This window comes from Cuculus canorus, chromosome Z (genome assembly GCF_017976375.1).
Source record: "Cuculus canorus isolate bCucCan1 chromosome Z, bCucCan1.pri, whole genome shotgun sequence".
Taxonomy (NCBI): Eukaryota; Metazoa; Chordata; class Aves; order Cuculiformes; family Cuculidae; genus Cuculus; species Cuculus canorus.
The window spans coordinates 12,046,027-12,059,498 of record NC_071441.1 but is presented as its reverse complement, the minus strand read 5'-3'; the positions used below and the strand labels follow the sequence as shown (position 1 = coordinate 12,059,498).

Here is a 13,472-nt window from a genome sequence, read left to right as displayed (position 1 = left end):
TGAGAACTGACAGTTTTAATAGGTGGATTCAAAGCCTGCATATGTGTCCATTTGTTTTCTTCTCTTCCACCACCACTGTGATAAATTCAACAAAGCTTGCACTGTAGTCTTGCAGTCCTGGTAAATGTATCCCTGTTTGTCCTTTGCAATTGTGTAGACAACTGTACATAGTTAGGACATAATTTTCCCCGTTTTTTAAGGACACTGTTCTTTTCTTTTATGTTTAAGTAACAGCAGGTGCAGCAGGAGTAATTAGGATCTTTTTATTATAGTTTCTGCTTTCCAGGACAAATTCTGTGCTGCTTTACTTTATATGTGACCTACATGTGGAATCATTGTGTTTACTGCAGAAAATTCTTAAATAGTGATTAAAATAATGCATCTTTTCTGGAATTTCATGTAAAAGTGGTTGGGTTTTCTTTTGGGGATGGATGGTTTTAGTTGCTTTTGTTTTGTATAAGGAACAATTTTTTTTAGAGGAAAGAGAAGCTAATGAATCACTTGGACGTATTCTGGCGTTCATATTTCAAATGTAATTGTTACATGTTACATTAATACTATATAGTAATATTTAGAATAATTAAATGCCAGACTGATTTAGAGAGGTGTTATAGTCCAAGAAGTTATAAAAATAATATTCAAGTCTGTAATAAAAATAAATGAATGAAATTCAAGGTAAAATACAGTTATATTCCAGGATCTTGATTTTTCACAAAGGCTTTTGTTTGTGCTCAATTGTTTGCATACAAGTAATTCCTTCACTAGAACTGCTCACACGTGAAATTAAATACATCTCTGCAGCTGTGCTACACATCAAGTTTCTACTGGTGTAATTTAGGCAGTGGGTGAGAAATTGTGATCTGTAGGTGGTATGGTAGTGTCAGTTGAAGCCCCCCCAGATGTATGTATAAGCTGTGTTGGCAACACTGTATATTTACTGTTATGGGTGAATAACTTGACATTTTGTTAGTGTTATTCTGACACTGCAAAGCATAGTTGCTTATTTTCTTTCACTGTTGTGCTTTAATACTTCTTATTTATGTATATGCTGTACTTAACTGGTTTATACATTCTGGTATAAATGTTCCCAGCACAGTTATGAACAGTTCTGTGTTCCAGTTGAAGGCTTAAGTTGGTGCTTACTTGCAGGCCTTTAACTGCAAAAAGAGCAAGTTTTCAGAGGCTGTGAACAATATACATTGGATATAAATTTTTTTTTTCAGCAAGAATTTGTAAATATTCTTCATTATGCAGGCTTGCTAATTTTATTAGCATGCTGCAGTTTCTTCAGGACTTGTGTATGCTGTCTTTTAAAATGTATGTAAGAGAAGTAAAGTTGGAAATTACTTTTATAAGAAGTTTACATTTTTAATTATATACCTACGTTTTAAATCAACAAAGTGGTTCAGTGTAGTATCTTCAGGCTAGTAGTATCTACTGTTATAAGGCATTGCTGACCTTTTAGCTTCAGTTATGTATGCTTTGTGGTAGAATGCTTGTATTTGTTTATTTACTACAACAATTGCAACTTCTAAAAATAATCCCAAAAGTTATAGTAATCAGTTTAAATGTATCATTTAGGCTTTTATAGAAACTGATATCTATCCTGGCTCTTAATAATGAAATGTGTCAGCATGTACAAAGAATGGATATTTCTTTTTTTTTAGGTTGGACTGAGTAAAGATAAATTTATGTTTGTACCAACATGTAAATCCATGTCCTGGCTTCGGCTGGGGTAGGGTTAATTTTCTTTCTGGTAGCTAGTGTAGTGCTATTTTGGGTAAAAAAGGTAGCAGGTAAGAGACTGGTCCAGGGCAGAGTCTGATTCCCAATCAGAAGAGAGAAATTGTGGTGATGGAAATATAGTACTTGCACAAATATGGTAACAAAATGTATGTGCATTCTTAACTCACTATGGAGAGTATTGGTACTGGATTAGCTTCTTTAGTGCTGCCAGAATTAATGCTGTAGGCATAAAAATGATAATTGGCAGGAACATTTTCTGATGCTGTTGTCAGCAGAAACATCTTCGTATAGCTTCACTGGGGAGCTTCTCAGCATCCCTGAAATTGGTAAGAATTAGATACCTTCATATAATGGGAATCTAAGGGTAGGTGATAGGTCTCATAAAGAGGGCATATATACAGAGTCTTATGATATTGGTGACTGTAAAACAAAAATAGCAGTTACCTTGAGCACTGGTAATACTTTCTTGTGTGTTACTGTACTTTTGCCTTCTTTTATTCATTGACAGAAGTTACTGTTGTTGTTTTCTGAGTCTTAAATAAACTGGTTAATGTTAATTGAGGATAAGACTGTGACTAAATTTATGTTCTAAAAGAGTGAGACCTGGGTGGTGGGGTTTTTTTGTTTGTAGATTTCTTGCTCTTTGAAATTTTATGTATTTTTTTAATGTTGGACACTATATTTAAGTCTGTAATATTTTATCCTGTAATTGTCCAAATTGGGTAGTTGGGGGCAGTTGAAAGTAAACTAGTATTAATTAATAATGTGTTAGGGCAATGTCTTCTTTTTTACATAAAGACTTTGACTTCAAATAAACCTAGTGAATCTTTAAGATTCTTTCATGTTACAAATTAATAAAAGTAGGAGAAAAATTATTATGCTTCAATTATCTCCAGTCTTTTGGTAGAAAAAAGTAGTCTTTGCATTTTGTTCCAGTATTCCTGTATCATGGATGTGATAATCTCACTTCTTAGCACAATGTTGGGTTCCCACATTAGTTGTTTTAAGACTCCAGGTTTTGTGAGTCTTTGTATATTCTCCCTTGTGCATCCCACACCCAGTCTACCGGTATCTTGTTTGCCTTTTGAAACCTGAGAAGTAGAGTCTCCATAGTTTACCATAAAATCACAGAACTTGGGAGGTCACAATGTATACTATGCTACTGTTACTTGGTTTGATTTTTCACTTACTGAGTGTGGCCAGCAGGCTGAGGGAGGTTTTCATCCCCTCTACCTAGGGAGGCCCCTGCCTGGGTATTGCGTCCAGGTCTGGGCTCCTCAGATTGAGAAAGATGAGGAAATACTGGAGAGAGTCCAGTGGAGGGTAGGAAAGATAGTTGGTAGACTGGAACATCCCTTTCATGAGAGGAGCCTGAGTGAGCTTGGTCTATTTATCCTGGTGAAAATAAGACAGAGCAAATCTTATGGGTGCTTATGAATACCTAAAGGGCAGGTGTCAAGAAGATGGGGCTAGACACTTTTCAGTGGTAGCCAGTTACAGTTTAAGGGGCACAAACTGGAACACAGGCAGTTCCACCTTAATATGAGGAAAAGCTTCTTTACTGTGAGGGTAAAGGAGCACTGGAACAGACTGCCCAGGGAGGCTGTGGAATATCCTTCTCTGGAGGTAATTGAAACCCACCTTGGTGTGTTCCTATGCAACCTGGTTATCCTATAACCTTATAACCCTGGTTATCCTATAACCCTTGGCAGGGCGGGTGGAACTAGATGATCTTTAAGGTCCCTTCCAACCCTTATGATACTATGAACCTGGTCCAGGTGAACCTGCTTAAGTAGGGGGGGTTGGACTAGATCATCTTGAGAGCTTCCTTCCAACTCAAACCGTTCTGTGATTCTGTGATTTTTGAAGAACACTTAACTCGGATTCCCTTCCATTTCATTCAGTTGCTTCCTCCTCTTGATCTTGATCATAAAGTAGGAGTCATGGAATTCCTCAGCAGTACCTTGGTTAACTTCCAAGCATATACATTATGAACAAAACTACTCCTTATCCTGTGCACCTGCACAGAATAGTAAGAGCCAGAGGGTTGTACTGTAGGTTACACTTTGTAGCAGGGGTGGAGGGGAAGATAATGAAATTTCAAAAATGCTTTTATTTTTTTCTTTTACAACCTACGAGTTCTCTACTACTATATTTCTATATAGCTCAAGATGGTTAGTCTTATTTGTCCAGCTACTAAATAGTTGTTCTTCCAAATGGCATGTATGACTGACTCTAAACTTCGCAACAACAGAGACTTTTCCTGCTTGAAGGAAAGATCTTGAGCTATTAATTTGCCTCCTGGCGTGTTAGTAGATAAAGTAAAAGGAGTGCCAGACAGCCCATAGAGAGGGAAGCTTCAGGGGGAAGGTGAGATTTGTATCTCTGAAGGTGCAAAACTTGGTCGTTGAGATAAAGAATTTTAAAACAAAGAAACATTTGAAACTTTGCTTACTTAAAGAGATAGCACTTCTTAGAGGTTGTTGCATGAAATATTATCTCCTTTTGGTAACATCACATACCAAGTTTGTTTTATGTTTTCTAAGAAGAAAACCAAGTCCACTATGCTTAACAAAAGCACTAAGATCTCTTTGATGCAGCTACAGTGCTTTTATAGGAACTGAAGTGATTTCATGCAGAAACCCATAAACTTTTAGTTTTGAGGCTGTTAACTTGCATCCTTTTTTTTGTCACCCTTTGATGCGCTCTTTGAGATGCTCTTGTGTAGATATAGATTCTTTGACATTAATGACTTATAGTATTTTGAAGTGCAAAATTGTTTTATTTGGACTGGTGTCTACTTCAGTTAGTTTTATGAGTGGTTTACTACTTTAGCAAAGATTTATTCCACAGCCCTGCTGAACTGATGTACTCTGCTGGACAAATTATTATTTGCTTGAATAAACAATCCAGGGTGTAAGATGTTTTACAGATTAAGCCAAATAGATGTTGGTTTGTAGGTGAGACTGGTGTCAGTGAAATGTTCGCTACCACAGATGGTATAATTTTTGTCTTCCTCTGCTTTTTAGATGGGCTTGTATGTGTTAATTTTTCTGAGACGGTGTGTGAGCTCTCTCTTAATACAGACTTGTATTTTTGTCAGGTACCACTGTAATTCAGTAAAAGTATTGCTAAGCAGTGTGGTTGTGGTATGGCTGCTGTTAGCATTAACCCCAGGATTAGTGTACAGCATGTCTCTAGCAACATTGCTGAAGCCCATGTGGGAGACATTAGCATTATTACACAATTGGTGGATGCTTTAAAGGAAGAAATTTTACAGAACTGGTTTATGTTTTTTTGTGTATATGCAATATTAGCTTCACAATGCTTCAGTTAGTTATCCCCTCATTCATGTGCCCTCGTGGGTGAGGTATACTCTCTCTTTCGTTTGTCTGTGAGGTATGCATTCCCTGTGCAGGCCAGAGCTGCTAGGTTTTCCTAAGGGGACAGAAGGCATATGTATATGGCAACAGTCCTAAACTCATGTAAGTCTTGTGGTTCGTAATCTTTAAGAACTGCAATGTTTCTGGCTTTGCTGTAGATACTCAAGAGAGGCAAAAAGTTTCTTGTTTCAGTTTGCATACCTGTGTAGAGCTGACCACAATCATGCCTTTCATTTTTTTTTTGTAACATTAAGAGGTTTTAGGCAGCCAGTGATGGTTGGGTAGTTGCATCATTCCAACAGCAATCCTAAAAGGAAATGTATTTTACGGACACAGTTGTCCTTTTGCTGTCAGTTGTATAGGTTAGTAATATAATTTTATTCTCTAATAACAAGTTAACATTTCCCAATCAGGTTCTGGACTAGTTAAGGCATTTGGTAGCGCGGTAGGGCCAGCCAGGCCTCTATACATTCCTTTCCTCCTGCAGTACCAAGATTGATATGTTTTTTCTTCTGAGGCACTTTTCCACTATTTTTCTGGTTTTCTTGTTGCAAAGATTTCTACACAAGGCACTCATGTTGCTCTGTAAGGACGATTTCCTAGCCTTGTCCAGTAAATCTGGACATCCAAACCATTTCTGTTCCCATGCGCCCTGTCTTCAATCCTCATTCTGTGGTTTCTTCCTTTATTAATGAGAAGGGTTCCGATGTAATTCTGATGTCAGTTGTTATATCTGCTTGCTTTCTAGTTCCTTGACTGTTATTTCATTGAGTGGTTTTTGCCCTTGTTTTTTATGGAGCTTTTCAGCTTGTTCTGCTGTAGCTCCTTGCAGTGAAGTTAAGCCCCTGACATGAGGCTGGTTTACTTTAGTTGATTTTTGTGCAAAAATCAGAAGGTTGTCCATTGATTTAGTGTCCCCTAGACCACATGTGTAAGAAAGCTTTTCAACCCTATCTCCCAGAAAAGGAGAGATGATTATGTTGCACTTAGTGTCTGTCTCTGCAGATATTTATAACATAAAGAGTTCACTTTTCAAATGATAGCACTAAATTCCCCATGCCTCTTTGTTTTCAGGGAATTAAAGAAGCGTAAGTGAAAAAAAGCCTATCTACATATTCAAAATTATATATTTGGAAAAAAAACTCAGGCAAACTTGAAGTGTACTAGGACTTTGCTACAGCAGATTGAGGAAAGTAAGGAATTTGATTTTGTTTGCGTGGTGCTTTGCATAATAATAGTATTTGTACCATGGTTTCTATACATTATGTGCTCCTTACACTCCTTTCAAGATACCTGCAGTTGACCGTTGACAGAGGCAATATTTTGTTAGGTACAACATCGGTACCACTGTTCTTATATCTTACTTTTGTGTAAAACATACTTTGTGTGTCTTTGCTATCCTAAGTCATATTCTTTGGAATGACTACACTAAAATTGACAAAAGAGAAGTTGTGGCTGAGAGATGTAACAACTGTGAGCCATTATGGCAATACAGAGTCGCTGTGTGTAGATGATTTGCTTTAGATATATACTGATCTAGGGCCGAGACTGCAAACCCTTCACATTCAGTGAGGGGAAAAATATGTACAAAGACTTTAATGGAGAATTGTCCCTCATCAATTTTCTGTATGTCTTTTTGTGAGCCTAGAGGCTGTAGGGTCTGAAATGGTAGTAGAAAATCAGATTGGACAACAAAGGCACTAGAGTGAAAGATTAAATACTTGGAAATTAATAAAATTATTCGGCATGTTACATAATTCGCTTTTATGTGACAGTTATATACTTAGTTATTGGGTGGGGGTTTTTTTGTTCCCCCACCCCATATAAACAGAACAATGCCTGAAGTGTTCAGGTTTCCACTCTTGGCTGTGAATTTTTCTTGGTTTTGGAGGGAGAAGGTCAGTGTACATTGTATCTTTAAAATGTATTCCTAGATTTTGTCGGTGAAGGAAATCAAATAGACTCTGTGAGATTTGAGAGAACTCAGGTGGAACAATAAAGGAGCTAGAATGTGAATCTGAAAAACTGCTTATTGTGTGGCAAATGTCGCCCAGCAGGTGATTTGCAGCTAATTAACAAGCACACTGTGTAAGTGGAATGTTTTCAAATCAATAAAAAGGCTGTTATTTTAAATTTCTGATGCCATTAGTTGACTCTCGATTTACAGTTGGTTAGTTAGAAGATATGTATTCTGTTTTAGTTTATAAAATTAGAGTCTGTGAGGGTGAAAGGGTGGAAAAGGTATAAGGTATATCGAGAGTCTGCCTAATCCATTCCAGATGAACAAAACGTGTTTTATTTAATACTAAATCCAGAAGAGTGACCGGTGTCCTGGAGTAAAGCTCAGACTTTGATGTAGAGTAAAGCTCTGACTGGTGACTTCAAGTCTGAAAGCTGTTTTCTTTTTTTCAGTGTGTTTTGGTAGGTTGATTGTAGTACTTGATACTGAATAAAAAGAGAGATAATACTCTCCTATCTCAATTGAAGACAGAAGTTTTGAGTCTGCTCCTGCAAACATCTCTTAATATGTGCTCACTCTCAGTGGAACTTGTTACATGCTTAATGATTTCTTGAACTGCAAAACTCAAGAATATCTATTGGCACACAACGTAGCCAGTGCAATTCCTTACTTCCCTCAGTTTCTCTCTGAACGAGGCAATGAATTTAGACTTCTGTAATTAATGGTGCTTTGCATAAGGGATAAATCCGTATTTTGCGTTGGGATAAATTCATAAAATATCAAACTACAGTTCCTGTTGATAATTATGATATATTAATAAGTGCTGTAGTTTACAAACAAAACTTTTCCTTTTACGCGTTACACTTACTACAGAAGAAAAAAAAATCAATGACAAACACTTCAGTATGCTCTATTTCCCCCCCTCTTTTTTTTTCTCCAGGCATTTACCTTCTGAATTGCACAAAGGGTCATAAAACTATTCAATAATAGTTTTTCCAGGAAATGTTTGGTAGTAATGGTTTGGGATATCTGTTAGAATACTCAGTTACTGCTTGGCCAGATATCTGAGGAAGGACTTTCTAGCAGTTTGAAATGTCATATTTTGCCTTTTTTTTTTTTTTTTTTTAATACGGAACATAAACTTGTTTAAAAATCTCTCATTTTTAATTTTTCTTAGTAGTCTGAGTAGAATCCTAGCATTCTTTCCTTCCACCCAACTCCCACGTTGTTTAAGTTAAATATTAGGGCTGTTAGTATTTGCACAACTTACAATGACTGGCAGAATAATATGTATGTAAGTGAGTAGCAGTGCTTCTTATTCTTAACAATCCAGAAATCATATTAGGCTGACTTCTAGCCTTGTTTTTCACCAATTATTCATTTTGTCTGCTGTCTGTTGCATACATTCTGTCTCTCACCACACATGAATATATACTACATTCTCATCTTCACATTTTAAACATCAATCAGGACTACTTAGCTCAGTTTTATAGCTACATGTTATCAGATTACATGTATAAGAATGCATTAAAAATGTGCATTTAATTAGGACACAGGTTATCAATTCTCTTAGTGGCAGCATCGTATCTATTTAATTTCAATATTCAGTATTCTTTGGTTTCTGGTAGTTCACACCAATCTGTCCTAACAAATGGTACGATTATTTGTGCTTTGAGGTCAAGAGCAGCATATCTATTATTTAGTAAGATCTGTTTAGGGATTCAATTTGAGTTCACGGGCTGCCAATTTTAATTATGCAAATAGTCACGTAAAACCTAAAGTGCATACTGTTTGTTCCATGCTACTTAATAACTTCTGGAAATATTTTGTGGCTTTAAAATGTGGATTAATGAAGTTAGGTTCATGAATATCTTAACCTTTTTTAAATTACGGGTGGTAATTTCACTGAAGTTGTTCCAATTTCTATATTAAATTCGCAGCTTTTATAAACACCTATTATGCATAGAGATAAATCACTTCCTAATTAATTTTTAAGTATATTTAGTGTGGTAGAAGTACTAAGCAGAGTGATTAGCACTACTTGTAAGTTAATATTTTTTTCTTGCTTGCTTGCTTGCTTTATTAGTGAACTGATGCCAAAGAAGTGACACTTGAAAGTAAATGTCTGGGAATTTTCCAGTCAAAGGGCAGGTGTTAATAGGCAGGAGTAGAGGATATTACAGAATTGTCCCAAGTGAATAAATATATTGTTGTTCACATCTGCAGTTGTAGCTGTTAAGTTTCACTTTCACAATGTCTGATCAAGTGTAGCTTAAAAAGCTATTGAAATTCTGACAGAACTTGATGGTGTGGGTAAAGTGAAAATACAAATTTAGAATTTTTACTTGCAACAGAGTCACTATTTGTTACATGTTGCAGTTTTATTTCAATAAAGGAGATATATGTCTTTATGTGTAATGGAGAAATGACGGTTGTTCTGACCATTAGAAAACCCCAAACCATAATATAAAACCATTTAGCTGTTTGATATCAGACATGTCATACAGTGGGGCTTCTATGGCTATAAAAGATGATTTTCATGATCTTCACCCTCTTCCAAAAGACCTTTCTGCCATCAGAATATATAATTTTATCTTCCTTTGCCTATGACTCCTATACATCTAGTTTCTCTGTAAGTGGTTCTGTTTAGTCAGTTATCAGGAAGAACAGAGAGCGTCTGTCTGTGCATGTGTGTGTCTGTGTGTGTATGTAACAACACTCAAAACCTCTTTTTCTTCCCACACTTTAAAGCAAACAAACAAAACCCTGCAGATTCCTCTGCCTGAAGCAGCAGTGTCACTGTTTATAGTACTTAGGACTTCTTTTACAATGTCATAAGCATTAAAAGTCTTTTCTTCTTTACTCGCTTTTTTTTCCTGCCATGCTGATGTTTTGACTTTAGTTTAAGTAATATGACTTCTGTAGAACTAGGAAGGAAAATAAGAATATTAATGGTACCGTCTTTAAGCCTGCAAAATTATTTTTGCTACTTCAGTGATCTAACTTTGAGCTATGCTTTCTGGTGAAGGACACCGTTACTGGTCTACTTACATATGGCAAATGATGTGTGGTATAAGCTTTTCCATCATCTTTATGGTTCAGGTGCATCCTCTGCTCTCCTGCATGTTGGAGATTCTTCCTCCACACAGATCTTGAATCACTTGTTCCCCAAGTGTCTGGTGCAGCTGTATGGAAGTATTTTCTGTGAGGTGGTCTGGAACACTGTTTCATGGGACCAGTGATGCAGATGTGTTTTAGTGTCTTGTTTCTAAAATCACCTCATCTGTAGAAATAGATGCTCTATTGTTAAGCAGTTATTTGGAATCACAGGCCCAGAGCAGTGTAAAGTACACGTGTACTTTAGAAATACTTTTTTTTTTTAATTCTATAACAATAGATACATAATAAACAGTACTTGAATTAATTCCAGAGGTATCTCCTACTTCGAGCTAACAAAGCTGACGGGTTCTTCAAGGCCTTTTGGCTAAGAGTTTAGTTCCCATGCTACTCTGTAGTCTTGTGAAAGATATTGGAGATGGGGACTTATGCTACACTGTTGAGGATTTTTCCCATTCAAAATTCTTTCTGTCCCCATAAGGGTATTTAAATTAAGGAACTTAAAACTTTCTATTGCTAGACCATTATCTTCACCTTTGGAAATGCTCATGTCCCTTGATGGGGTGTAGTTAGAAAATGTGTTGTCTGTGAAGTCTGTTCAGAGGCTCAGAGGGAAAACATTTTCATGGGTACTAAGATGATGTACAGTCCTCATTGTGTTAACTTGCTCCAATATAAGTACACAAATTTTGTGTTCTAAATTTATTTGGTGCTTGCAGATAGCGAGCATATGATTGAATTTATCAGAGTGTGTTTCAGAGATGAGACACTTCAATAATAGGTTTGAGAGGAGCTCTTTCCTCAAGTTATCTTTTAGCATTGTGTCAGTGTGTAGTTTCATAAGATGCTAGGTTAAAAACTGGATACAAATTAAAGAAAACTGTATAATGAAACAAAATACTATTTTGTGTCTTATGTTACAATATGAAAGGTATTTGCATATGTGAAGTGGCAATTTAGTGTAATTTTTGGAGGGAAGTGGATTATAAAGACATAACAGCAAACACCAAGATTGTCTTATACAGTGAAGGCTGGCACAACTCTGCAAAATCACAAGGAAAATGGGATTGAAACCTTGACTTTAGTAGAAATGATTATGTAAATTATGGGTTGCAGGATCGGATGCTATATTTGTGAGTGTTTCTTTCTTGGCTGTTAAGCTTGCAGGCTTGAACTATGTGGAGAAGAGAATGCTTATTCCTGAGCATTTGTCAGGGATACGTTCACTTCTGCTTTTCTGTTGAATATTGTACTAATACAGTATTTTTAAATATTTAAGTTTCTTGCAATTCTCTTTCTTTGGGTAGAACTATTCTACTTTCATACAGATTTTTGTACTGCAAACACCAAAAGCTCCAAATCATGTTGATTCAAGACTTTTTTCAATCCTGAGGAAAAGGATTTTATATTAGAAGGTGGAGAGTGAGGGTTTTTTTTTTAGCTTGCATTTCTCTTCCCAGAAAACTGGATTGCTTGGAGTTGCATAGTGTATTTTAAGCAGCTTAAGGAACTGTATGTAGTGTAAAATGATGGCGAGGTTTCTGTGAACCTTGCAAACATCATCTGCCTCCTTCTAATTATTATCATATAGGAGTGCAAGCACTGGATGATTGCTTGGCATTGCTTGGGATGGATGCAACATGCAGCCTGTCTTACTCTGGATCCCAGGAGCAGTGTCCAGCAATTAGTGCTACACTGATGTCCTCCTGAACAAAGGTTACATGTATTGACAGCTCTATAAGAAAGAAGCAAAATTACTTCAGGTATCTACTGTGCACTAGAACTTACCTTGATGCACCAGGCTTTCCCATCCTACTTTCTGCCGCCTCAGTCTCTACACAACCTGGGTTTTGAAGATGGGAGAAAATGTTGTACGTGTGTGTGAGTATGACGGTGTGTGCGTGCGTGTGTGTGTTTATGTACGAAGGCGTGGGAAATCCTACCGTGTCAGCCTAGAGCAGGAAGAGAGAGAATGTTTGTCTGTCAGTACTATGGCAAAAGAAAATCCATAATGATACTGGTTGTATGATTTTTTTCATAATGTGCATTTGGATGATGTATCTTGAAGAACTTAATCTGTTGGTAAGTAACTTTATTCGTGCTATGCACCAACATCTCTTACTTTATTTCAACTGTCATTTTGCCCCTAAGGCTGTCACAGCATGTATTGTGCTTAGGAATTATGTCAGTCTTATCTGCTGAAACCAAGCTGGGGAAACTTTTTCAGTAGTGTAGACCCTCTGAACACTATATGAGACATAGTTTTATAGTTGCTCTCAAACCAAAATCTTGAAAGTCTGCTACTCTAGGCATCTATTTTTCCCAAATAGTTACCAAGTAATTTCCTGTTGCATGTGGTGAGGTCAAATCCAAGACTGCCAGCTCATGATTGCTTCGTGTTTTCAAATACAGCTTTTTTGGAGGAAACTTTAGGAACAAGGTCAAATGTTTCTGAATTCTTGCTTTCCACGGATGAATTCTTTGGAAACAAAGTTGATTTTTTTTACACTATTTTAAAAAAAAAAATCATAAAAATGCTGTTATCTATGTATTTGAATGTGTTCTCCCACTAAGACAGTAAAATACAACCGAGGCTGAGTTATTTGGTTGAAAAATGTAATGAAAGCTGAAGGACTGCAAAGGGAACAGAGTACAAGTACTGTAATAGTCTTTGCACAGCTTTTGATTTCTGCAGAGGATCCAGTAAGTCAGTCTGCTATTGTTTTACTGTGCTATATTTGTAGTAAATATGTGAAAATTTCCTAGCCAAGCCTTTAAAAAGAAAGGTTTTTTTTTTTTTACCTCCATTGAACTTGAAAGCTGCTTAGGGCTGAGCACTTTCAAAGCATATTTCTGCTTTAAATTGCTGGTGTAGAAGGTTTTTTTATTTTGAGAGTTTCTTCTCAGAAGCACTATTGGCAAATAAGAAAGTAAGGTTGATTCTGTCAAGTATGCAGTAGTTAAAACAGCCAAATCAGACAGAATATTTTGGTAAGCAGTTAGGGCATGTCAGGGGTGCTAATGCGTAAGCTCCGTATCCAGCTGATTGGTCAGATCCTGTAATTACAGTGATGTGAGTTCTTTGGGGAAGGCAACCTGTCTACAAAGAAGGACTGTGTGTAGGGAAGAGCTGTTTGTTAATGTCTAGAAGCTTGCAAAATCTAAGTTAACTGAGTTTTTTTTCCCTGTATTACTTATTCACTGCTGAGTATTGTGTAGAAATAAAGGTTTGAGTTTGGTGTAGTACAGCATCTTGGGGCACTTAG

General features: G+C 36.6%; 1 protein-coding gene across 6 annotated transcripts in view; it reads left to right on the top strand.

Moving 5' to 3' along the window:
- Positions 1–13,472, top strand: part of ADAMTS6 (ADAM metallopeptidase with thrombospondin type 1 motif 6) — a 143,224-nt gene that overhangs the window by 21,465 nt on the left and 108,287 nt on the right. The window lies entirely within an intron of this gene.